Here is an 8,737-nt window from a genome sequence, read left to right as displayed (position 1 = left end):
TGGGTGTGTGTGCATGAGGCTTGGGGTTGGGGTGTCTTTTATGGCTCTATGTGGTGTGATTGTGAGTGTGTGATTTTGTGTGGGAGACAGGGAGAGACAGACACAGACAGAGAGATGCAGAGAGGGAGAGGGAGAGATGGAAAGAGTGAGAGAGAGATTGCATATGTCTCTAGGAGGTGTATCCCACTGCCACTGCACAATTCCCATTGTCCACATTCTCAAAGAAAGAAAGAAAGAAAGAAAGAAAGAAACAAACAAACAAACAAACAAAAGAAAAGACGAGATAAAGAAATCTCATCACAGCGCTCACATTATAGCCCTATTACCGGGGGAGACCCAGTGGTGGCGTTCAGCCCATGCCTGGGAACCAAATGCCTCCATAGGCTCTAACCCCATTCATAGCGAGCAATACTCCCTGAGGCATTCTTTTTTTTAAAAAGATTTTATTTATTTGAGAGAGAGCGAGTGAGAGCACAAACAAGTGAGAGGGGCAGAGGGAGAGAGAAAAGCAGACCCTCGCTGAGCAGGAAGCCCCATCCGGGACTTGATCCCAGGACCCTGAGGTCCTGTCTTGAGATGAAGGCAGATGGTTCACCAATTGAGCCACCCAGGAGCCCCTCCCCGCATCTTTCTTGAGCAGCACCACCAATACACTGACAGGTACTCTGTGTCCTTCTAGACGTGACTGATGATGGCGCTGTCTGGTCATGGCTTTTTCAGAGGATCACAGAGGAGGAGGGCCTGCCTCTTGCCAAGGTGAGCTCGCCTGTCTATCCCCGAGGAACAAATGTTGCTTTCTGGGTTTCTTTCCAATCAAATTCAGATGAAATTCAGACAGTATACTCTGTGTTGGCGAATTGAACATAATACTAAAACAAAAATCATTTTCCTAATGTCAACTGCTTGTATATGGAAATGAAATTATTTTTATATACAGATTTTATGTAAAAAGCTATATATACTTTTGAGATTATACATATGTAATTTCCCCGATGGGGAGAGCATTGAGTGGTTGTCTCTTGCCAACCGTTAGCTGATTCGAGAAGACATTTACCATTGGTGACACCAAACCTGGTTCTAAATGCTGTGTTAGGATCCTGTCCCTCAGTAACACTTTCTCCTGCTTGGATGAAGCATTTTGTAGTCACGGTCCTGAATGGACTGGACAGACATGTCCCCCAGGAAAAACAACTTCCTAAGGCATCCAGTTCACTTACTTTGGGGTCGTTGGACTCAACCACTGTGTTCCATCTGGGTTCCTAAAGTCATTGGGGGAAATAAAGCTCACGCAGACAGACATTGTGTAGCATGACCTGAGCCTCACTGTGTCCTCTTTTCTGTACCTGCAGGTGACAGCACCATCCATTGAATGTAGTACGTATTCTGGAATCAGCCTCTTCCTGAGACAAAACTCTAGATGTTAATGCAGGTGGGGCATCCTTAGCAATCCTCAGTCTGGCGAGCCACCCTGATTGGTTTGTGGGGGTGTGGTGGACAGGAGATTTCCCAGGTGAAAAAGTGTGTCCATGTGTCTACAGTCCTAGGAAGCCATTGTATTCCCTGTGTGTGGTGTGGGTGTGTGTGCGTGAGGCTTGGGGTTGGGGTGTCTTGTGGCTCTATGTTGTATGATTGTTTGTGTTTTTGTGTGGGAGACAGGGAGAGTCAGACACAGAAACAGAGATGCAGAGAGGGAGAGGCAGAGATGGAAAGAGCGAGAGAGACTGCATATTTCTCCAGGAGGTGTATCCCACTGCCACTGCACAATGGCCATTGTCCACATTCAAAAAAAATAAAGGAAGGAAGGAAGGAAGGAAGGAAGGAAGGAAGGAAGGAAGGAAGGAAAGAAAGAGAGAGAGAGAGAGAGAGAGAGAGAAAGAAAGAAAAAAGAAAAGAAAAGACGAGATAAAGAAATCTCATCACAGGGCACACATTATAGCCCTATTACCGCAGGAGGCCAAGCGGTGACCCTCAGCTCATTCCTGGGAACCAAATGCCTCCATATGCTCTAACCCTATTCATAGCGAGCAATACTCCCCGAGTCATTCTGCTGCAGAGGTGAAGTGAGAGGTACATCCTGGAGTACATTTCTCTTTTCTCCTCACCACATCCATTATACTGGGACCAGAGCAAGACCTGCACTTGGCTCCATGGGAGAGAGGCTCATATGCAGCTGCCTGGAGACCCTCCTTGGCTGACGGGAATTCTAGAGGCCTGTGTGATGGCTGCTGGGCTGGCAGCACACACTGGCTCTCACTGTCCCTCTGAGCTGGTCTCTTGGGGCTGACTGGGCCCAGGACAGAGGCTCTGGGAAGTGGGGCCAGGGTCTTTGCTCCTGTCAGATCCCACTGACAGCGATGGGCCTGGTCCCCACATCGTGGTCACGGCCCACCCTCGGACCTTCCATCCATCTGCTCGGGGCCTCCCCTAGTCCTTCCAGGTCTCAGGGACTTTGGTGAACACTGCAGGTACTGGTGTTTATGTGGCCACACCAGCTGGAGATTGCCCGTCACCCCACTGACAGACTAGGGGAATTCGGACAAGTACCATTACCTCTATTGTCACATTCATCTCCTCTCTGGGCTAGGACACTTACGGGCTGTCATCAATAGGAAGTGTGTCTCAAGTGCCCAAGATGAGCCCAGGCATCGGCAGTCACTTGATTGCCCAGTTGATGGTCACTCTCATGGCCCAGCATCACCCCAGGCCCATGGCAGCCGCCTCCATGTTAGCTGCATTGGCTCATTGATCAACTGATTGACTAGGGAGCGTGTCAGTAAACCCATGATCGTTCCTCCACTGTTCCCATTGCAGAGAACAGTCTGGTTGTTGGAGGTGACAGGAGAAGGGAAATAAGAAATTAATGATGCAGGGAGAGAGGAGGGAGGGTAGCAGGAGGGAGCAGAGGAAGGTAGGAAATCATGGGGACAGAAAGTCATGGGCACCACTGTGGCTGCTTCTTGAAAGAATGGGCTGACAGGCACTGCTTCCTGGTCCCAGTTATGAAATCTGAGGGCTGGGAAGGGCCCAGAGACCCTGGACGCCTTTCTCATCAGTGAGGTAAAGGGATCACGGCCCCATGGGTGGTGAGGTGGGGGGACTGCGGAGCTGAGGGCAGCATTGAGTTTTGGGGTTGGGGACATAATCCCAGGGGCAGTGGCCTGAGTCCTCACTTCACCCTGATTGTCCCCTTTCCTTTCCCAAGACCAGGCCATGACGATGCTCACTGTCGTCCGTAAGGAAGACGACTTCGCAGGTTGCGAAGACTCGGACCCATAGATCCACCATCTGCATGTAATTTATTTCCTCTTTCATTTTTATACTCCTTTTTTTTGGTAATGATTTATTTACTTTAGTTTGGGAGAGACTGAGATGGCACGAGTGGGGGAGGGACAGAGGAAGAGAGAGGGAGATCCAAAGCAGAATCCCCACTGAGGGCAGAGCCTGACATGGGACTTGACCCCAGGACCCAGAGATCATGACCTGAGCCGAAACCAGGAGTCACAAGCTTAACCACCTTTGCCACCCAGGCACCCCTCTCCTCTCTCTTATTGATAAGGTCCTTTTTGTAGCTTTGGCCAAGTTCCTCTTTCCTGCTTGTTATGATCCTCCTCCTGCAGGATCTGGGCTCCTCCAGGCACTTGATGTTCTTGGATCTTCAAATCTATCATCTCTCTCTTCAGCCCTGTCATTTTGGGGGCCCAAGGCACGAGATGCACAAATGTTCTATTTCTACCAACTCTCACCAGCTCTCTTGGGAATCCTCTAAACCTAACCCCTCTCCTTTTCCAGAAAAAAATGTCTGATGCTTATGTGTACATTCATCACAATCCGAATTCTTGTTCCCCACGACTTCACCAATGATGATTTGGCTTTTCAGGGCCAACTCTAGACAACCTGATTGGAGCAAAATCATTCATTTGAGAAGCATCATCGGAAAGGAGGAAGCCCAATGGGCAGCACATTTTGGATGCTATGTTGAGGCCTCCAAAAGAAATTCTGAATCCAAAGTTTTTTCACTAAGAGACCAGAAGGGTATATCCTTTTTGTTCTCTCCTGGACAGAACAGTGGCATACCTGGACAGTCATGGCCCAGGAGTTCACTGAAGGCCCCTCTCCTTTTCCCGTGTGCTCAATCAAGACTGAAAAAGGAAATCTAAGTTTCCCTTGTAATTCAGTTCTTATACAACGTGTGAATGATCTCCGACTTTGTCCAGAGAACAAAAAAGCCTCTAAAAAGGGTTCTCTTTACTTGCTCTCAACCTTGGCCAAAAAGAAATATAGAGTTTCACAAGAAATTACAATTTTGCTGTAACACAGTTCATTATTTAAGACATAAACTGTTTCGAGTGGGCAAAACATTTTCATCCTTCCATTTAAAGTAGCAAAACTTTCAGAAACCTGTGAGCTCCCTGGGTGCAAATACACATTAGGGATGATGGCTCTCCAGTCCATTCACTTGGGAACACACGGGCTCTCCCACTAAATGAGTAGCTGGAAGTTCCTTATCTCTAGGAATTTCACTACCCAGACTAGATTGCACTACCCTACTACGTGCAGACATGGCAGCATATTGCAAAGAGCTCTTGTAATAGGGCCCAAGTTTTTCACCAACAGCTTCAGGCCTCCATTCCTGAAATCTTCCTAGAAACCTCTTCATGATCTTCAACCTCAGGAAGAGACATCAGAGAAAAACTGCCCTTACACATCCCCTGAAGGGACCCCTTCAGGTACTGTTTTTAAAAAAAGCAGTGTAACAAAGTGGGAGTTCACCCTTGGCTTCATATGTCTCCACTAAAATAAATAAAATAATTTAAAAAATCAGAATTTCACACAATTAGAGGGCTACTCCAACTGAGGCTTCTCAGAGATCCTCTGGAAATAGCCAGTCTTCAGAAGCAGGCAGTTGCCCCAAGATTTTCAGAACAGGCAAATTGTGATGGCTAGTGGGCAGTTTCCACACAAGATATTGGGCCAAGACTCCCATTTAATTCTTTTTCTGTTTTGTATCTGCTCAGTTAAAATAATTCTTCTCATTTCCCATAAACCCTTGTTGCCATTCACCCAGAATGACCCCTTTACTCCCGTTTTCTTATTCTAATCATTCTACTAATTATTACCCTTGATAGGTCAGAACATCCCTGATGTCACTCCTGGGTTTCTGACTGCTGGATGTGCCATCCATCCGCGGACCCCCCATGGTACGTCCCTCTGGGAACGTTGGGGAATTCCAACTCCTGTGTCAACTCCAAACCGAGGCCACTTTTGATGATTCAGGCACACGACTTGGAGGAATTACTACCTATGCCCCAAATGAGAACAGTGTTCCCTTTGGTGGGAAGTGCATAAATAGAAAAAGCCTGTAAGAAACCTATCTCTAATGTTGGCAAAAGTGACTGGTAACTCTTGGCATGTCACTTAATCTCTCTACATTTCAGTGCCTCCCACTAGAATATGGCTTACAGCCCCTGCTCTGCCCCCACCCACTTCAATAGGGCTGACCTGAGGATTACAGGAGATGGTAACAGGTATTGTCCACGAGCAGTAAAGCATCCTTCCCATGTAAAGCTAAGAGTGAGTGTCCATCCTCTCTTGGTGTGGAGCCATCCACGTCCCCTCTCTGGATTCCACCACCACCAAGTGTCTACCTTATTCTTGCAGTCGCTCAGTGCTTGAACACTTAGGGCGATTATGAAACACCAGTCATTTATTTTATTTTTCTTAAGGCTTTCCTTGTGTTTATTTACTTTTAGCCTCATAACATAATTCTAATAAGTAGGCCACAGTCACATTTCAACATCTCAGAACAGGCAAATGAGACACAGAGGGGTGTACGTAACTTTCTCAGGTGCTCGCGGCTCCTGCCTGAAGTCAAGAGTATCACCTGACCCCAAGCAGTGATTCTGAAAACTCTGCCTCTGGCCAAACAACAGGGGGCACCCTACCAATGACCCAGTTGAAGGTACTGTGGGAATGGACTCATTAGGTTCATTCAAGAAGAATGATGCTACTTTATTCAGTGACCCATATGTAAGAGAAAACATCAAAATGTGAAGCCACATTCTTCTCTTCTGTATGCAAAGGCAAATGATCAAGTCAATCAGTATCGCTGTAACTCCAGCAGTCAAGGTGCATTTCTAACTCTAGAATGGGCTCACCTTTACCAGTAAACAACATCTTTAGCTAACGTACAGACCTTCAGCTGATGTTCGAACCAATATTGGCTGACACAGATCGCTCCCTGAAAGAGTGTTCTTGGATTTTAAAAAATTAATAGGCATTATTGACAACAAGAGGTTTAGACAAATCTAAGAGTTGAAGAGATAATATAGAAAGTTCCCATAACCCACGCCCCCCAACCCCAATTCCTCCACTAATAACATCTTATATGGGTGTGGTGCATTTGTTATAATTAGCAAAACAATATCGATACACTTTTATTAACTGGAGGTCTATAAAGGAATTCAATTTTGAAATATGCCCCAACATGGACGGACCTTCAAAACATATTATGCTCTGTGAGATAAAGCATGGAGAGAAAGACCAATATTGCATGATTCCACTTCAGGGCCCTGAAACCCTGCCACTCCAAGGACTTTGCGGGGAGGCCAAGACAGATGCCTTCCAGGTCTCCAGGGAGTCCAGGGTCTCATCAAGGCATGTGGCCTGTAAACAAGTAGGTGGTGAGCGGAACAGAGAGTGGAAGGCACTTCTCGCAGTTTGAGGGGCTGAGGAATTTTTCCTAGGTCAGTTCTGGGATTACAGGTCCACCAGGAGTTGGCTGGATGGACCCGAACAGGCTCCTGCCTGTTGGTGATGAACAGAAGGGAGGAGAGTGCAGAGCAGAGAGGCCCAGGGGAGGCAAGCTGCTGCGGGTCCGACTGTGGAGCCATGGTCCTCAGGAGGGGCAGTGTGTCCCCCAGGGGACATTTGGGAGGGACTGACTGCGATAGGTGGCTGCAGAAAGGGACCTGGGAGGCCTGGAGGCTGACTGAGCACAGTCCAGGGGGACAGTAACCGTTGTCACCACTCTGCCCTTGCTGTCACGGACCCAAGAAGCCCCTCTGCTGATCCAGAGCTTTCTGGGTTCGTGGGGCACACATCTATTGAGTAAACACAAGTTCTTTCTGGACCCCACGATTTCCCGACTTTGAGGCCCACATCATCTGTCAATGAGCAGGTTGGCTGTCTTCTGTGTTTGTGGATGCCACTGCACCCCACCAGCTCTGGTTTTAATCAGGGCAGGAGCACAGCTGGGTCCCGGGCTGGGTCTGACAGTTGGCGTTGCCTCTTCACACATGCGTGGAGGCGGTCTGGCGCAGCCTGGTTGGGAGGCTTGGTCATTCATAACATCTCATCAACTGCAATCCCTTGAAAACCAAGGAACTTCAGGAGCCATTCAGAGCTGCAGAAGCCCCCCAGAACTGATAACATGCACCCCACTGCTTCCTTGGCAGGGGGGTATTATTTGCAGGGGAACCCCCAGGAAGGGGGGCACGCTGGGGTTTCCTGGGGGTGGGCGCAGAGGAGGGGCCGACAGCAGGGGACAGTGCTGAGCTGGCACCAGCTCCCATTCCCAAAGCTGGGATCTGTGGACAGATGGGGAGGATGACTGAGGGGAAAGACATGTAACCATGGGAGAAGGGCGCACTTGAAGGAACATTCTAGGAGGAGGCACTGCTCTTGGCCCTGGGAGGATGGGGGAGTGGCAGGAGGGGTGAGGAGGAAGAGAAAAAGCAGGGAGCACTGGGCTTGCCCCTCACCAGCACTGGTTGGTTCCTGCCATGTTCTCTCAGCTGCAACAGCCCTGGGGAAGATGAAACTGTGTCCACATCTTGGTGGCAGGAAGGATGAAGGGGAACGAGGGTCATGGGGGCCCAGCACTCAGAGTCTCCATCCATCACCAAGGCTGTGCCCTCCCTCTCAGATGCTGGCAGAGGAGGAAGAATGTCAGGGAAAGAAAGCAGAGTGGTGGTGGCAGGGTGGCGGGAATGCGGGGTCCGAGGGGGGTGACGTGACCAATGTGTGGTCCTCCTGCCCTGTCCACAGGGTACCAGATTCCCTACCGCCTGGCCAGCAACAGCCCCAGCACGTTCACGACAGTGGAGATGGAGACCACGGTGAGGCAGTTCACAGCAGCCAAGCTGGCCCTGGAGTCGGCATACATCTTCAGGCTTTTGGCCAAGACGAAACACCACTAGGGGCTGCCGCTGGTGGCCGCTGTCATCAGCACTGAGAAGAGACATACGAGCCCGGGGCCCAAGTCCACTGTTGTGGTGCTGTGCGGAGGAGAGCTGGGCCTAAATGGGAGCCGTGAACTTGCTGGGTCCACGGCTTCCTGGGTCAGGGCCTGCACTGTTGCATGTCTGCACAGCCTGACATTTACCAGAAAGACAGGAATGTCCCAGGTTTAAAGCTGGAGACGCGGCTCAGCGAGGTTGTGTAACTGGCCCAGGGTGGCTCTGAGACATCCTGTTGGACCGCAGCTCCCTGAAGCCAGGCACTTGACCGCTGATGGTCAAAACCAGGTGCCCATCTCAGCAGGGGCTCAATAAACAAGTTTTCTACCCAGCATCATAGGGAGATCTGTCTCCACGGATGCTGCTTCCGTTCCAAGCACTGGTGAGATGCTTATTGTACATTGTCTTGGTTTATCCTCACAAAGGCCTGGGGAACAAAGCACTGTGAGCCCCAGTTCTACAGAAGTGGGGCCCAGACGGTTTCAGTCATTTGCCGGGGA

The 8,737-nt window shown here is 49.5% G+C and overlaps 1 long non-coding RNA gene across 1 annotated transcript; it reads left to right on the top strand.

The window, feature by feature from the left end:
• The first annotated feature begins 474 nt into the window (after positions 1-474).
• LOC130543317 (uncharacterized) lies at positions 475-8,427 on the top strand. The gene is made up of 5 exons (XR_008958568.1): positions 475-756; positions 1,350-1,374; positions 3,203-3,291; positions 5,127-5,198; positions 8,047-8,427. It is a non-coding gene; the product is annotated as an uncharacterized LOC130543317 (long non-coding RNA).
• Positions 8,428-8,737: the final 310 nt, after the last annotated feature.

Source organism: Ursus arctos, unplaced genomic scaffold (genome assembly GCF_023065955.2).
Source record: "Ursus arctos isolate Adak ecotype North America unplaced genomic scaffold, UrsArc2.0 scaffold_11, whole genome shotgun sequence".
NCBI classification, from domain to species: Eukaryota; Metazoa; Chordata; class Mammalia; order Carnivora; family Ursidae; genus Ursus; species Ursus arctos.
The sequence above is the reverse complement of the archived record's forward strand: the minus strand, read 5'-3'. Positions and strand labels throughout refer to the sequence as shown.